Raw genomic sequence first — 18,577 nt, 5'->3', positions numbered from 1 at the left:
GAGGGCACAACGTATTGATGTCAATGACCCTGTTTTTGTCCTTAATTACGCTGCAGGGCCCAAATGGCTTGCAGGCACTGTGATTGCCAAAGAGGGAAATAGGGTTTTGGTAATTAAACTTACCAATGGACAAATCTGCCGCAAACACGTTGATCAAACTAAAAGGAGGTTCAGCAACCCCATAGAAGAAGCAGAGGAAGAGCACGATGTAGAGTTTACTCCACCACAGGTGATCGAACACCGGAACCAAGTGGAGGAGAGCCCAGTCACTGTGGGCAGTCCGGACAGGCCTGAGGCACTGCAAACAGCAGGCACTCAGACCAGCGCTCAACAACTGGAGCCCCAACTCAGGTGCTCTACAAGGGAGCGCAAACCACCAGAGAGACTCAACCTGTGATCCCAATAAGACTTTGGGGGGAGGTGATGTCATGTATTCAACTATCATTGTAACCCATGTATAAGCTGACCTAAGTTGTACACCTTGAGAACACTGACCACAAGGGGCGAACTTGTGGGAGACACTCCTAACCTGGACTTTCAGGTATAAAAGGGGAAGCTCCACCCACCTTCATCACTTGAGGTCTTGGCAATAAAGGTAACTGGTCACAGAGTGACCTTTTCTCAAGTATGGGCCTCGGGTGCAAGGACTGTATAGCAAGGACGTATCAGAACCCACCCATTTGGCCAAAATCAGCTAACTCAGCACACAGCAGGGATTAAACCTGCTACTGAAACCTTCATTCATGTATTTGTTTTCTGTGGACCCGACTATTCCAATGCTCTCCTGGCCGGCCCCTCATCTTCTACCCTCCATAAATTGGAGCTCATCCAAAACATTGTTCCCCGTGTCCTAACTTGCAACAAGTTTCATTCACCCATCACCCCTGTGCTTGCTCCTGGTCAAGCAATGCCTCAATTTTAAAATTCTCATTCTTGTGTTCAAATCTCTCATGGCTTCGCCCCTCCCTATTTCCCTATCTCTGTAACCTTCTCCAGCCCTACAGAGCCCGAGAACTCCATATTCCTCTGATTCCGGCCTCTTGTGAATCCCCCACTTCCTTTGCCCCACCAATGGCAGCCAGGCGTTCAACTGCCTAGGCCCTATGCTCTAGAATTCCTTCTCTATACTCTTCCTCCTCCTTTAAGACCGTCCTTAAAACTCACCTCTTTATCCAAGCTGTTGGTCACTTATCCTAATGTCTCCTTTAGCTCCTTGTCAATTTATGTCTGATTATGCTCTTGTGAACCGCCTTGGAACCTTTTACTATGTTAAAAGTGCGATATAAATGCGAGTTGTTGTGAAACCTGGTCGTTTTCTAAATGGGATCAACCAATTCTGCACCAGGCAATGCAATTGCCACCCATGATCTGATTTAATAATGAACCCCTCGCTCCATGGGTAGGGCTACACGACAGTCAAAATGCCAGCTGGTCAATAACAAATACATAGGAACAGTTGAAGAGAATTCTCTCAGCAACCAGCCAAAGTACGACCTGCACGTCCCATTGATTTTCCAACAGTGCAATTAGTGCCTTGGATCTGCTGTTTAAAAACAGATGTGACAGGCACTTTGCAAGTAAAAAGATTAACAAGCACCAATCACTTGAGGACATTAGAATGTTCAAAACAGTGTTGAGTCGGTGTAATGTATGTACATAAGGTCTGCCCACCACCAGGGGGCACTACCGTTGGAGGTCCTAGGGTCACAGGTACACTCATGCTAGGCCCGGTATATAACCTGAACTTCACCTTTGTATCTTCACTTCTGGAAGCCATTAAAGACCGACCAGGTTACACCTAGTCACTGGCTCACAGTACGGAGTTCATTGTATCATTTCATACACTACAACTGGCGACGAGGCAAATACGAACCCAGGCAAAAGTATGGTGAGCACAGCACGATTGAGTACTGTTGGAATTCTCGAGAGATTCAATGAGGGAGAGGATTGGGGAGATTTCACATATCGTCTTGACCAGTATTTCGTGGCAAACGATCTAAACAAAGACAAGGATGCAGAGAAGCACAGATCAGTTCTTCTCACCGTCTGTGGCCCCACAATCTATGCACTCATCAAGAATCTGCTCTCACCCACTCTTCCTACAGAAAAGGATTACAAAGAACTGTGTGCTCTAGTTCGGGAACACCTTAAACCCACGGAAGGAATCCTCATATCCAGATATTTTGCTTCTATACACACATTCGTCCAGAAGGCCAGGACTTAGCAGCATTTGTTGCCGACCTGAGACGTCTTGCAGGGCCTTGTAAATTTGGGCCTGTGTTGGAAGGCATGCTGCATGACTTTTTCGTGATCGGGGTGACCAACGAGGCAATCTTAAGTAAGCTGTTGGCTGCGGACAAGCCTGATCTCAGCAAGGTCATCACCATCGCCCAGGCGTGCATGACCACGCAGAAAAGCATGAAGCAGATATCGCGACAAAACAGGAACTCCACAGCAAGTACTGTGTACAAAATTGTATCGACAGCCGGCAGAGCTGCACATGTCAGGGCCTACTCGACTGCATCTGCAAGACCGGGAGCCGCTCAAAGTTCGCCATTGAAGGCCTACTCGACTGTGTATGCGAGAACGGGAGCCACTCAAAGCCCGCCGTCGGGCGCAAATCCAAGCTCAACGTGTTGGCGTTGCAGGGGCAATCACCAACCCCCAGCTGTGCCGCTTCAGGCAGTATGTATGCAGAGGGTGTGCTAAGATGGGGCACCTTCAGCGGACATGTCCGCAGCGGAGCAAGCGAGCTGCGACACACCACGTGGATGATGATCAATTCAGCGTGGACCTGGCGATGCAGCCCGAGACATTTGAGAGCTCCGAGGAGGAAGCGTATAGCATACGTGTTTCCTAACAAAGAGTCAACCGATAATGATGGAGGTAAAATTAAACGGCGTGCCGGTATCCATGGAATTAGACACGGATGCGAGTCAATCGATAATGAGCCAGAGGACTTTCGAAAAGCTGTGGGAGACCAAGGCAGAGAAACCCAAGCTGAGTCCGATAAATGCGAAGTTCCGTACCTACGCCAAAGAGCTCATACCAGTGATTGGTAGTGCAGCAGTAAGAGTGTCGTACGAGGGAGCGGTTCATGATCTACCATTACAGATTATCCTGGGCAATGGCCCATCGTTATTCAGCAGGAGTTGGCTCGAGAAAATAAAATAGAAATGGTACGATATCAAAGCTTTGTCAGCAGCGGATGATGATTTGTGTGCTCAAGTGCTGAACAAATTTCCCTCACTGTTTGAACCGGGATTGGCAGCTTCAAGGGAGCCAAAGTGCAGATTCACCTAGGCTCAGACGCAAGGCCCATCCATCACAAAGCCAGGGCGGTCCCGCACATGATGAGAGAAAAGGTCGAGCTCGAATTGGACAGGCTACAACGCGAGGGGGGTCATCTCACCAGTCAAATTTAATGAATGGGCCAGTCCCATTGTTCTGGTGTTAAAGAACGATGGCATGGTCAGGATTTGTGGAGACTACAAGGTCACGATCAACCAAGTTTTGAAACAAGATCAGTACCTGTTACCAAAAGCTGATGATCTGTTTGCAACGCTAGCCGGGGGAAAATCGTTCACCAAATTGGATCAAACGTCAACCTACATGACACAGGAACTGGTTGAATCATCAAAGAAACTTACGTGCATCAACAAGCACAAAGGACTGTTTATTTATAGCAGGTGCCCTTTTGGCATTTGTTCGGCGAAACATGGAGAGCCTATTGAAATCCGTCCCCAGGACCGTGGTATTCCAAGACGACATCCTAGTCACAGACTGTGACACCGCCGAGCACCTGCACCATCTGGAAGAGGTTCTGCGTTGTCTGGACAAAGTGGGACTCAGGCCGAAACATTCGAAGTGCGTTTTCATGGCAGCAGAGGTCGAATTCCTTAGACTAAATATTGCTGCAGACGGAATCAGGCCTACAGACGCGAAAACAGAGGCCATCAAAAATGCGCCCAGGCCCCAGAATTTGACGGAGCTGCGTTCGTTCCTCGGTCTTCTCAACTACTTTGGTAACTTCTTACCCAAATTGAGCACAGTAGTAGAGCCTATGCACAAGCTGCTCAGGAAAGGAGGTGACTGGGTGTGGGGTGAACTTCAAGATAGAGCCTTTGAGAAGGCTAGAAATCTGTTGTGTTCCCACAAGCTATTGGTACTGTATGACCCATGCAAGCGCCTAGTTTAGGCCTGCGATGCGTCGTCCGATGGGATCGGCTGTGCACTCCAGCAAGCTAATGAGTCAGGCAAACTACAACCAGTTGCATACGCGTCTCGAAGTCTGTCTAAGGCGGAATGAGCCTACGGCATGGTAGAGAAAGAGGCTTTAGCATGTGTTTATGGGATTAAAAAAATGCACCAGCAGCTATTTGGGCTTCGCTTCGAGCTAGAAACCGATCACAAGCCGCTTATATCGTTGTTCTCGGAACATAAAGGTATCAATACCAATGCATCGTCCCGCATCCAGAGGTGGGCGCTGACATTATCTGCCTATGATTATGTAATTTGCCATAGACCAGGCACCGACAACTCCGCTGATGCATTGAGCCGGTTACCATTGCCCACACCGGTGGTGGAAACGCCAATGCCCGCAGAGTTACTCATGGTCATGGATGCCTTTGAGAGTGAAGGGTCGCCTGTCACTGCTCAACAAGTTAAAACCTGGACCAGCCAGGATCCGACCCTATCAGTTGTAAAACATTGTGTTCTTAACGGGGATTGGTCGACCATCCCCAAGGAAATGGGTGATGAAACCAAACTGCACAGCCGTCGCAAAGATAAGCTTTCCATCCAGTTCGACTGTTTACTGTGGGGTAATCGTGTTGTAATGTCCAAGAAAGGCAGGGCGAGATATGTACGGGAATTACATAGTACGCATCTCAGTATTGTCATGATGAAAGCCATCATGTCCCATGTTTGGTGATCTGGCATTGATTCGGACTTAGAGTCATGCGTGCATCAGTGCAGTACTTGCATGCAGTTAAGCAATGCCCCAAAGGAAGCTCCGCTCAGTCTGTGGTCATGGTCATGGTCTAGAATCCACATCGACTTTGTGGGCCCCTTCCTCGGTAAAATGTTTTTTGTGGTGGTGGATGCATACTCCAAATGGATAGAATGTGTGATCATGTCATCCAGCACTTCCACTGCCACCACTGAGAACCTGAGAGCCATGTTTGCCACACATGGTCTGCCAGACATCGTTGTCAGCGACAATGGACCATGTTTCATGAGCCTGGAGTTTCAAGAGTTCATGAAACGCAACAGCGTAAAACACGTGAGGTCAGCCCCGTTCAAACCCACGTTAAGCTGAGCGGGAAGTTCAACCCATCAAGCAGAGCCTGAAACGCGTAACTCACGGTTCCTTGCAGACACGCCTGTCATGCATACTGCTCAGTTACAGGCCAAGGCCACACACGCTCACCGGGGTCCCTCCTGCGGAACTATTGATGAAGGGAGGCCTCAAAACCAGGCTCGCTCTAGTCCATCCTGACCTTAACGATCATATCGAAACCTGACGTCAACGCCAGCAGTGGTATCACGACCGCACCGCAGTGTCAAGCGACATATTTGTAAATGACCCAGTGTATGTACTTAAGCATGGTCAAGGGCCCAAGTGGCTCCCGGGCAATGTTACGGATAAGGAGGGTAACTGGATGTATATGGTTAAGCTCAAGAATGGGCAGATGTGTAGGAAACACGTTGATCAAATCAAGCTAAGACACACTGACGAACCGAAACAGTTGGAAGAAGACACCGCGAGCTTAGACGACCAACCAACTCACGTCCAGCCATCAGAAGAACCCACTGTGGTCAACGCCTAGCCCCAATTTGTGAGAGACTCGGAAAGCACTGGGTTTGTACTGAGACGGTCAACCAGGGAGCGGAGGGCTCCAGACTGTCTGAACTTGTAATATGGACTTGTGCCAAGAACTGGGGGGGAAATGGTGTAGTGTATGTACATAAGTTCTGCCCACCACCAGGGGGCACTGTTATGTATTGATGTTGTGTATTGTCCAGGTACCTTAAATGTATAATAAGCAAAATGGTACACCACAGAGGGCGCTGTGGTGGGAGACCTGAAAGTACCTGCATGAGGCAGTATAAAGGGCTGACCACCACACCTGAGAGTCACTCTGGAGCTGTTCAATAAAGGACGAAGGTCACAGCAGTTAGACTTACACCAGACCGTGTGGAGTCAGTGATTTGTGTGCTACATACACCACATTGGCAACAAGGAAACGGACGAAGTCCACGCAACCATGGCTACTCTGAGCTCGCTAAAGGATTTTACCGTGGGCAATGATTGGGAGGCCTTTACGGAAAGGCTTGAGTACTACTTCATAGCAAACGATCTGATGGAGGGCACGAACGCACTGAGAGAGAAGCGTAAGGCGATATTGCTCTCCAGTTGTGGCGATGAGGTTTACTGTCTCGTCAGGGATTTGCTGGCACCCGGGAGGAAGCCATGGGGCTCACCGGTGCAGGTTTGCGGAGTACACGTGCAATACCTGCCATGTTAAAGGCCACCTTCAGCGTATGTGTAAAAGAAATCGGACTCACCATGTGGCTGAGGACATGGGGGATGATCCACTGTTCAGCGAGTAGCAGGTAGAAGATGATGAGGTGTTGGGACTGTAAACGTGCACCGACGATTCGCCCCCAGTGATAATGGAATTAAGATCAACAAAGTCCCTGTGAGTATGGAAGTGGACACGGGCTCGGGTCCGTCGTTGATGAGTCAGAGAACTTTTGATAAACTCTGGATTAACCCAGATGCATGACCCAAGCTGGTCCCGGTCATGGCGAAGCTGCGTACCTACACCAGGGAACTGATACCTGTTCTTGGCAGAGCGATGGTGCAGGTATCCCACGGGGACGAGACACACGGTTTACCTTTGTGGGTCGTTGCAGGCGATGGGCCGATGCTCCTCGGCCGGAGGTGGATGGGGACGGTCCGTGGGAGCTGGGAAGACTTCATCACTCCCCGGGGTGCTGCCGTGCCCCGGGTCCCCAGAGAGCAGCGCCGACCGAGCAGGAGCTGCAGCCTCAATCCACCCACAGGCAAGCAGAGCAAGCCCCAGCCCCGGACCTCAAGCCACAGAGATCCTGCAGCCTCAGCCCCCACAGGCAAGCAGCCCTGCAGAGGCGGGCCTAGTGGGGTGCGAGGGACCCAGGATGGCCGGCGGATCGGAGGGGCCCACGCAGAGCGAGAGTCGGGCAGCGGCAGCAGCTGGAGGTCGGCAGCCACGACGGCCGCAGAGGAGGCTGCTACGGAAGCCACAGGGGAGGCGGCTACGGTGGCCACCGGAGAAGCGATGACGATGGCCGCAGGAGAGGCGGCAAGTCAGGTGGCAGCGGAGGGGAGCGGAGGCTGCAGCGGCAGAGGGCATCCAGAGCGGCGGAGAGCAAGATGGTGGCGGCCTCGTGTCGAGAGCAGCAGAGCATCAAAGATGGCGGCGCCCAAGGAGAAGCCTCGTGGAATCCTGCTGCATCGAAGATGGCGCCTTAAAAAGGAAATGTACCTGGGAGTCTTAATAGGGCCTTACCACGTGGTGGACCCCACAAAGTGACTTCTGTAAGGCACGAGCGAGTCTAAAATGAGCTATGTTGACGTGAGATGACGGATTTATAATAAGAATTAATATTTTAATGCTGAATGGCCACTGTGTTTGTGTAAAATAATGGATATGAAGTACAAATAATGTCACGGTCAATGCAAACAATGTAGCCTGAGAACGTGGCTTCAATGCCGCAAGAAATTAATGATCTCACACAAGTGGTCAAGATCAGTGAATTCATCTTCAAATGCCATATCCCATAAACTACACCACAAGCCTCACACACTGCTCAATTCATCAAACCCCGAGTACTCACCTTCCAACAATCTGTCAACCACGTCTCATAACTCATAATCATATGCTCCATCTCAGCCTCACACACTTACCACTGCTGCAAGCCTCACACCCACATCTCACAGTTTGACACACTGCCAGCTATTCAACCATGACAACCACATCAGCCAAACACATTGAATCATACTCAGTGACACACTTTCCTCTCTCTTGCAGGATAAGGTGACACGCAACCAACCGTAGGCAGCAGAAGCTAACTGGAGGGGGACAGAATGCGTGGGCGACTTCAATGTCCATCACCAGGAGTGGCTCGGTAGCACAACTACTGACCAAGTTAGCAGAGTCCTGAAGGACATAGCTGCCAGACTGGGCATGCAGCAGGTGGTGAGAGAACCAACACTACTTGACCACGTCCTCACCAATCTACTTGTCACAAATGCATCTGTCCATGATAGCATTGGTAGCAGTGATCGCCGCACAGTCATTGTGAACAGGAAGTCCTGTCTTGACACCCTCCATCATGTCGTGTGGCACTACCACCGTGCTAAATGGGATAGCTTCAGAACAGATCTAGCAGCTCAAAACTGGGCATCCATGAGACGCTGTAAGCCATCAGCAGCATCAGAGCTGTACTCCACCACAATATGTAACCTCATGGCCCGGCATATCCCACACTCTACCATTACCATCAAGCTATGGAATCCTGGTTTAATGAGGAGTACAGAAGCAGCATCAGGCGTACCTTAAAATCTGTCAAATCCCACTTCCCCCTCATTCCTCAATCTCTTCTGACTTACAAGCAATCTTCCGTCGAATTTATTTTTGTGCACGGTCCCTTTAAATTTTCTGCGTGCATGGTGCCTTCAAGCGGCAGCAGCTAGCGAGCGGCCTGCGCAGGACCTCCTGATCGGTGCACGACTGCGTGGGGGGAACATTGCTTACAAACTGCACGTGGTGTAGTCTCATTCATCCCACACCCCCACCCACCCCTCTCACCACAACCCTACCCTTGTGCCTTTCTCATTTCAGAGACCCAAGAATTCCAACCTAGCCAAACAGTGGTGCAAGAAGAAGAGGAGAGTGATGATGATGAAGACAAAACACCATCACTCATTCTGACACCTGCAGCGACCAGCTCAGATACAGACACTCTGCGGACTTTAGAGGGTAGCTTAGAGGCAGGATATCCACGTGATGAGTCACTGGGCATGAGTGGGCTGCAGACAGGGCAGGAGGAAAGGGTAGCCCAGATTCCAACTCTCCGGAGGGCAAAGTCACAACGGTTCTGCTGCACAGCACTCAGATAGGTCATCACTGGTGGGTCTACAGAAGAACACTGAGGGGAATGCATAATGAAATGCTTTGTGCATTGGAAGGCCTGCCAGAAAGCCTGAATGCAATGTCAAGGAACATGGAGGATACTATGTCTGTAAAGTACTTATGAATGACTCCACGAGGCAATGTGTTGTACTCAAACTGTAGTGACCTTGGTCCTTTATTCCAAACTCCAGAGTGAAGCACAAGCATGGTGTGCAGCCTTTTATACTGGACCCTGCCACCAGGGCAGGAAACCCCCGGGTCTTCGCCAGTTGCACTCTCTAGTGGTGCCAGCATGTAAATACACAGTAAACCTTATTGATGGTACATCAAATAAACACATCTCCAGCTTATGCAACCACACAGTGACTACACAGAGAGTACATCCATAGTCTGCATATACAACATCACTCTTCCCCAAGTCCTTTGTGCCAATACGTTGGGTAGTGGTTACCAGTTTGGATGGTTCGATGATGTAGTGGAGGTTCCAGAGGGTTCTGGGTGTGATCCATATGTGTATCCATGGTTACATACATTCATTTCCCCACCCCCCCACCCCCCACAGTGAGGTCATGCAGCTGGCCCATTACATTAACATACAGGATCAGACTCAGTGCAAGTACAAAGAGAGGATCATGCACCAGGATTGGGTAGATTGCATTCATAGTTCAGTCATGGTCAGCACTGAAGTAGCAGTACAGGTATGCTAGTTCCAGAGCAATCGGATGGGGTCCTAGTCGTCTGACGGGGTCATAGCGCTGCGCCTCCTACTAGCGGGGTGGGCTAGGTTCGCTCACCTTGCCAGGACTCAGGGCCTTTGCCATTGCCTAGTGGTGGGCAGAGCCACAGATGTCTGTGGCCTCCCTGACCTCCTTTGAGGGCTGCAGAATCTTCTGCCTGATCTCTAACGGTGTTGGGAACCTGGCTGTTCCAGGTCCCGTTTGGGGAACTCATTGGTTCTGACCTTTCGCTCCCAGACATGGCCAAGGTGGCGACTGGGTCTGGGGCTGTGTTATCTCCAGCCGGGTGGTGGGCAACGGCGGCCGACTGCGTGTATTGGCATCATTTTCATTTCCAGGTCCATGGTGAATAGTGCCATCGGGTGCCTGCAGTGTGGGATAGACCTGGGGCAGGGTATCAGGATCAGTGCCTTCACCCTCCTGAGGTCGCTCGCTTGCTACTTTTGGAGACACTCTATTCCCGACATCTCGCAACAACATTTTGTTCTTTACATTAGGAATAGTCCCGACAATTCGCAACAACATTTTGTTCACAATCTTAATCGTATTGTTACATTGATTACCATGCATACAATGTTTCTTTAAGTTCAGTTGGTTGCAGGTCTCCTTTAAGAGAACCCTGCTGGCTTTACCCCAGTCAAATCCTTTGTTAGACACACGTGTTGGTCCCTCAGCGATGCACCACGTGATATTGCCGCGGCCATCTTTTTACAGCCACGTTGCACCTCGCTGCATCAGTGATGCCATCTTGCCTCTGTCCTCGAGGTCGACTCAACCCAAGGCTGAAGAGAAAGTATATGGCGTATGCACCTTCACCATCAAAAGCCCTCCAATAATGCTAAAAGTCAAATTAAACGGCATTCCAGTTTCCATGGAATTGGACACGGGGGAGAGTCAGTCAATTATGAGCCAGAAGGCTTTTGAGAAACTGTGGGGCAACAAGGCATGAAGGCCAAAACTAAGTCCGATCCACACCAGGTTGTGCACTTACATCAAAGAGCTCATACCAGTTATTGGCAGTGCGGCAGTGAAGCTGTTCATGATTTACCATTATGGATTGTACCAGGCGGTGGTCCAATGCTGTTCGGCAGAAGCTGGCTAGGAAAAATCCGATGGAACTGGGACGACATCAAAGCACTGTTTTTGGAGGATGGCACCTCATGCGCCCAAGTGCTAAACAAATTCCTGTCGTTATTCGAGCCAGGCATCGGCAACTTCACAGGCGCAAAAGTGCAGATCCATCTAGTCCCTGATGCATGACCCGTTCATCACAAGGCCCGAGTGGTTTCTTACATGATGCAAGAAAAAGTCAAGATCGTGCTGGACAGACTTCAACGAGAGGGGGTTATATCGCCAATCGAGTTCAACGAGTGGGCCAGTCCGATTGTTCTGGTGTGGAAAAGCGATGGGACGGTCAGAATTTGTGGGGACTACAAGGTAACGATCAACCGAGTCTCATTACAGGACCAGTACCCACTACCCAAAGTGGATGACCTGTTTGCAACGCTAGCAGGGGAGAAGACATTCACCAAGCTGGATCTAACCTCTGCTTACATGACACAGGAGCTGGCTGAAACTTCGAAAAAATTGACGTGCGTCAACACGCACAGAGGACTGTTTATATACCACAGACGCCCCTTTGGGATTTGTTCGTCGGCGGCCATCTTCCAGAAGAACATGGAGAATATGCTGAAATCAGTTCCGCGCACTGTGTTGTTCCAAGATGACATCTTGATCACTGGCCGCAACACCACCGAAAACTTGCACAACCTGGAAGAGGCTCTCAAGCGATTGGGCAGAGTGGGACTCAGGTTGAAAAGCTCCTGTAAAGTCCTGTCCCTGCAGTACAGACTCACACGAGACACATGCTGAAGTCAAGGTCACTCAGGACCTGCACCTTTATTACACAGCTCTCGAATGCCACACTTGCCTGAGACCTGTCTTTATATATCTGTGTGGAACAGATATCCAGTGTCTCCTGCAAGTGCACCCCTGATGGTAAGGTATGCTTGTGGTTACAGGTCATATCCAGTTACAGTCATGTATAGGATGGTAAGATACAGTTATGTACAGTAGTGTGAAATACATGACATCACCCTCCCCCAAGGTCTTATTGTCTTTATAGGTTCAGTCTCTCAGGTGATCTACGCTCTCGTGTGGAGCATCTTAGTTGTGGTTCAGTTGGTTGCCTTGGTGGCTGTTTTCCTTTCGGTGTGATTGCTGGTATCTCGCCTGGGCTGTCTGTTTCGTTCAGCATGATTGCTGGTATCTCGCCTGGGCTGTCTGTTTCGTTCAGTATGATTGCTGGTATCTCGCCTGGGCTGTCTGTTGAGACTGCCCTTTCCTCAGGTTGTTCCCTCTGTCTGTCCACCAGGTGTGATGTGAGTTCCACATTGTAGTCTGCCTCTGGTTTAGCAGTGTTGTTGGTGAATCTACTTTTGACTTGGTCTACATGCCTCCGGCAGGTTTGACCATTGTCCATTTGTACAACCAGTAGCCTGTTTCCTTCCTTGCCTGTTACTGTCGCTGCAAGCCATTTGGGATCCCTGCCATAGTTTAACACAAACACTTTGTCCCCTATCTCATTCCACCTCCCCCTCAAATTTCGGTCATGGTACTCAGTTAGCTTACGGTGCTTTGCCTCAACGATTTCGTGCATGTCTGGGAGGATTAATGAGAGCCTTGTCTTTAAGGTCCATTTCATCAACAGTTGCGCGAGGGGAACCCCAGTCAATGAATGCAGACGAGATTTGTATGCCAGCAGCAGTCCCGACAGGCGGCCCTGCAGCGTGGGACCTTGGATTTTAAGCATGCCTTGTTTAATGATTTGCACTGCTCTCTCTGCCTGGCCGTTGGAGGCCAGCTTGAACGGTGCCGTCTTAACGTGATTTATGTTGTGGTCAACTATAAAATCTTGGAATTCTGCGCTGGTGAAGCACGGACCATTATCACTGACCAATATGTCAGGAATTCCGTGCGTTGCAAACATAGTTCCAATGCTCTCCACAGTGGTGGAGGTGGTGCTCGAGTTTAAAATGGTACATTCGATCCACTTTGAAAATGCATCTACAACTACGAGGAACATTTTGCTATGAATGGGTCCGCATAGACTACGTGCACCCGCGACCACGGTTTGGTGGGCCAGGGCCAGGGGCTCAGTGGGGCCTCCCTGGGGGCATTACTGAGTTGGGCACAAATGGTGCACCGTCGGACGCAGAGCTCCAAGTCCGCGTCAATGCCAGGCCACCAGACGTGGGATCTGGCTATGGCCTTCATGGGAATGATCCCCGGGTGCTCGCGGTGGAGCTCCCGGACAAATGCCTCTCTGTCTCGCAGAGGCATAACTACTCAGCTGCCCACATCAGGCAGTCTGCTTATAGTGATAGCTAATGCTTGCGCCTATGAAAAGGTTTGATCTCCTCGGGGCAGGCATTGCGAGTCTCTGCCCAGTCACCGGTTAAGACACATCTTTTTACTAAGGATAACGTGGGGTCGCTGGTCGTCCAGGCTCTGATTTGACGAGCCGTCATGGGCGAACCTGTGGACTCAAAGGCATTGATTGCCAAGACTATCTCACAGTCCTGTTCATCAGACCCTTCCGTGGTCGCCAGGGGTACCTGCTAAGCGGGTCGGCACAGTTGTCTGTGCCTGGTCTGTGCCTTATGGTGTAGTTGTAAGACACCAGCATGAGTGCCCACCGTTGAATGCGTGCCGAGGCGTTGGCGTTTATTGCCTTGCTCTTGGATAGTAGGGATGTGAGGGGCTTGTGGTTGGTTTAACGCGAACTTGGCCCCGAAAAGGTATTGGTGCATCTTTTTGACACCTAACACGCACACGCGCGCCTCCGTCTCCACCATACCATACCCGCGCTCCAACCGCAAAAGTGACCTGGAGGCATGCGATGGGTTGTAATTTACCCGCACCATTGACATGTTGTAAAACACACCCGACCCCATACGCTGATGCATCGCATGTAAGAACTAACTTTTTACCTGGATCAAAAAAAGCCAAAACACTGTTGGAACATCGAAGGTTGCGTGCCTTATTGAAGGCGCGTTCTTGGACGTTCCCCCAAAACCAATCGACCCCTTTCTGAGTAGCACGTGGAGAGGCTCCAGCAGCATGCTTAAGTTCTGCATAAAGTTCCCAAAGTAATTGAGAAAGGCGCACAGTTCCGAGACATTCCGGGGCCTGGGTGCCAGACGAATTGCTTCGGTTTTGGACTCTGTTGGGTGGATTCCATCAGCGGCAATCCTTCTGCCCAAAAATTCAACCTCGGGCCCGAGAAACAGACACTTGGATTTATTAACACTTCGGCCTACCCGATCCAACCGCTTTAGTACTTCCTCCAAATTGCGGAGATCGGTGTCGGTGTCCCTGCCCGTGATTAGTATGTCGTCTTGAAATACAACCGTCCCCGGGATGGACTTGAGCAGACTCTCCATGTTGCGCTGGAATGTAGCAGCTGACGACCTGATGCCGAACGGGCATCGATTGTACATGAGAAGGCCTCGATGTGTGTTGATGGTGATGAGTAGCTTAGACTCTTCGGTCAATTCTTGTGTCATATACGCAGATGTGAGGTCTAGTTTTGAGAAAAGTTTTCCTCCAGCCAATGTGGCAAATAGGTCCTCCGCTCTGGCAGCAGGTATTGGTCCTGTAGGGAGACTCTGTTTATGGTAGATTTGTAATCCCCACAGATTCGTATGGATCCATCAGGCTTCATGACTGGGACAATGGGACTTGCCCAGTCGCTAAATTCCACGGGTGAGATAATGCCTTCCCGCAGCAGCCTGTCTAGTTCATGTTCAATCTTTTCCCTCATCACATAGGGCATAGCTCTAGCCTTGTGATGGACCGGTCTAGCATCCTGTGCGTAGATTTTGACTTTAGCCTCTTTGAAGGTGCCCACACCTGGCTGAAAGAGATGTTCAAATCGACTTAGAACTGTTGAGCAGGAGGTCCGTTCCTCTGACGACATGGCGTGAACATCATCCTATTTCCAATTTAGTTTAGCCAGCCAGCTTCTCCCCAGCAGTGCTCGGAGATCTCCGGGGACAATCCACAGGGGAAGTCGGTTCACTGTCCCTTTGTATGTGACTGAGCATGGCGCTGCCAAGGACTAGGACGATTTCTTTGGTATAGATCCTTAGTTTGGTGTCGACCCTTATGGGTTTTGGTCTGTTGCTTTTGTGCGGCCACAGCTGTTCAAATTGTTGACTCGCACCCGTATCCAGCTCCATTTTGACGGGTATCCCGTTGAGTAGGACTCTCATCATTATTGGAGGTGTCTTGTTGTAGGAACAGTGGCCATTGATCATGTTGACCCGCTGTACCTCAGTGTCCCGGGTACTGTCCCCACCGTCTTCTGGTCCGCTTTCCGACCCTTCCGATTTGTATACCAGCCGAGCTGCCATTTTTTTGCACATGCAGGCCAGATGCCTGTATAGTTGCAGTTCCTGCAAACAGCATGCTGAAATCAACATCCCCTTGTTGAGTGCCTTCCCCCACATCTCCAGCACAGACCGCTTCCATTGTTTCTGAAGGATGAGCTGCGTCTGGCTGATCTCTCTTGAGCTTCTCTCAGTTTGTAGTTGATTGCTCGCATTGTGGGTTGATGAGGTGTGAACGGCTGTTCATGTGGCCCTTGATGGCTTCTGGTGCCACTGCCTGCTGTTGAGGGCCTGCTCTCCTGCCTTTGTCTGTGTGTGGGGGTAGCGGCTTGTTTCACGCTGTGAACCCCTTGTTCCGATGTTTTGTTAATTGATGTACCCGCAGCGTAGATCAACCTCGTTTCTTCTTCTCCTGCCAAGAATGTCTGTGCAACCAGTGCTGCTGCCTCTAGGGTCAAGTTCTTGGTCTCTATGAGCTTTCGGAATATGTCTGCGTGGCCTATTCCTTCAATAAAAAAGTCTCTCAGTACTTCTCTCCTTAGTTCATCGGAGAACTCACATAAGCTAGCCAACCTCCGAAGTTCCGCCACAAAGTCGCGTATGCTCTGGCCCACACAGCGTCTGTAGTTGTAGAACCTGTGTCTGGCCATGTGTAGGCTGCTCGCTGGCTTCAGGTGGTCTCTCACCAGGTGTGCTCAATTCTTCAAACAACTTGCTTGCTGGTTTCTCAGGTGCCAGCAGGTCCTTCATTAAGGCGTATGTTTTCGAGCTACAGCTGGTCAAGAGATGGGCTCTTCTCTTGTCTGCCTTATCATCGCCTAACCAGTCTTTGATTACAAAGCTTTGCTGGAGCCTTTCTATAAAGTCCTCCCAATTATCTCCAGCATTGTATTTTTCATCAGAGCCGTTGGTCGCCATTCTGTGGATTCTGTAATCCCGTAACTCATCGCCACTATAAAGTCCTGTCCCTGCAGTACAGACTTACACGAGGCACATGCTGAATCAAGGTCACTCAGGACCTGCAACTTTATTTCACAGCTCTCGAATGCCACACTTGCCTGAGACCTGTCTTTATATACCTGTGTGGAACAGGTATCCAGTGTCTCCTGCAAGTGCACCCTTGGTGGTAAGGTATGCTTGTGGTTACAGGTCATATCTAGTTACAGTCATGTATAGCATGATAAGATACAGTTATATACAGTAGTGTGAGATACATGACAGCTCCAAGTGTGTTTTTCTGGCGCCAGAGGTTGAATTTCTGGGGAGAAAGATTGCGGCGGACGGCATCCGACCCACTGACTCCAAGACGAAGGTCATCAAGAAAGCACCCAGACCACAGAATGTGACGGAGCTGCGTTCGTTCCTGGTACTCCTCAACTATTTTGGTAACTTTCTACCGGGGTTGAGCACTTTGCTGGAACCCTTGCATTTATTGCTACGCAAGGGTGACGACTGGGTTTGGGGTAAAGCTCAAGAGACAGCCTTTAACAAGGTCAGAAACCTGCTATGTTCCAACAAGTTACTTGCATTGTATGACCCGTGTAAACGTTTAGTACTAGCTCGTGATGCATCAACGAACGGGGTCAGTTGTGTGTTACAGCAAGCCAATGGGTCAGGCAAACTGCAACCAGTTGCATATGCATCACGAAGCCTATTTAAGGCTGAAAGAGCCTACAGTATGATTGAAAAAGAAGCATTAGCATGCGTATACGGGGTTAAGAAAATGCACCAATACCTATTTGGGCTCTGGTTCAAGCTCGAAACCGACCACAAGCCGCTCAGTTTGTTGTTCTCAGAAAGCAAATGTATTGACACCAATGCTTCATCCCGCATCCAAAGATGGGCACTAACGTTATCTGTGTATGATTATGTAATCCGCCAAAGACCAGGCATGGAGAACTGTACGGATGCCCTCAGTTGGTTATCATTGCCCATCAACGGTGTGGAAATGGCACAACCCATCGACTTGCTCCTTGTAATGGATGCTTTTGAGAGCGAGGTGTTACCCGTCACGGCTCGCCAGATCAGGACCTGGACTAGCCAGGACCCGGTGCTATCACTAGTAAAAAGCTGCATCCTCAATGGGAGCTGGTCGGCGGTCCCAGGGGAAATGCAAGGCGAAATGAAGCCGTTCCACCGACGCAAGGGCGAAATGTCCATCCATTTGGACTGCCTCCTATGGGGAAATCATGTAATTTTGCCAAAAAAAGGCAGGGAAACGTTTATACACGACCTTCACATTATCCACCCAGGCATAATCATGAGGAAGGCTATCGCCAGGTCGCACGTTTGGTGGCCCGGCATTGACTCAGAGTTGGAGTCATGCGTACACCAATGTAACACTTGCTCACAGTTGAGCAATGCACCAAGGGAGGCCCCACTGAGTCTGTGGTCATGGCCCTCCAAACTGTGGTCAAAGGTCCACGTAGATTTCACTGGCCCCTTTCTAGGAAAGATGTTCCTAGTAGCAGTGGACGCTAACTCTAACTGGATTGAATATACAATAATGTCGTCATGTACATCCACTGCCACCATTGAAAGCCTCAGGGCCATGTTCGCCACCCAGGGTTTGCCCGACGTCCTTGCTTCACCAGCTTGGAATTCAATGAATTCATGACCTGCAATGGCATCAGGCATGTCAGGTCTGCGCCTGCATCCAATGGTCAAGTGGAATGGGCAGTCCAAACCATCAAGCAGACCCTACTATCTCGGATTCTGCTCAGCTACTGCACGCGACACCACTCGCTTACCGGGGTTCCCCCTGCAGAATTGCTAATGAAGAGAGCATTCAAAACCAGGCTCTCCTTAGTCCATCCAGATCTGAATGAATATGTAGAAACCTGGCGTCACCGGCATAACATGTACCACGATCACACGGCTGTATCACGCGACAATGAAGTTAATGACCCTGAGTTTGTTCTTAATTATGGTCATGGTCCTAAATGGTTTGCTGGCACTGTGTTAGCCAAGGAGGGGAATAGAGTGTTTGTTGTCAAACTTTTGAATGGACAAACGTGCAGAAAACACCTGGATCAGACCAAACTGCGGTTCACTGACAACCAAGAACAGTTTGAAGAGGACATTACCATCATTGATCCACCCACACATACCCAACCAGCAATCGACCTCGCGGTCAACCTGAAGTTGAACCCACCATGCACGATAGTCCGATCAGACCAGCCACACTGCAGTGCAGCAATGATCCGACCGACTCACCCATGCCAGGACTTTAACTCAGGTGATCAACCCGGGAACGTAGAGCCCC

This window comes from Pristiophorus japonicus, chromosome 1 (genome assembly GCF_044704955.1).
Source record: "Pristiophorus japonicus isolate sPriJap1 chromosome 1, sPriJap1.hap1, whole genome shotgun sequence".
Classification (NCBI taxonomy): domain Eukaryota; kingdom Metazoa; phylum Chordata; class Chondrichthyes; family Pristiophoridae; genus Pristiophorus; species Pristiophorus japonicus.
This window is presented reverse-complemented; position numbering follows the sequence as displayed.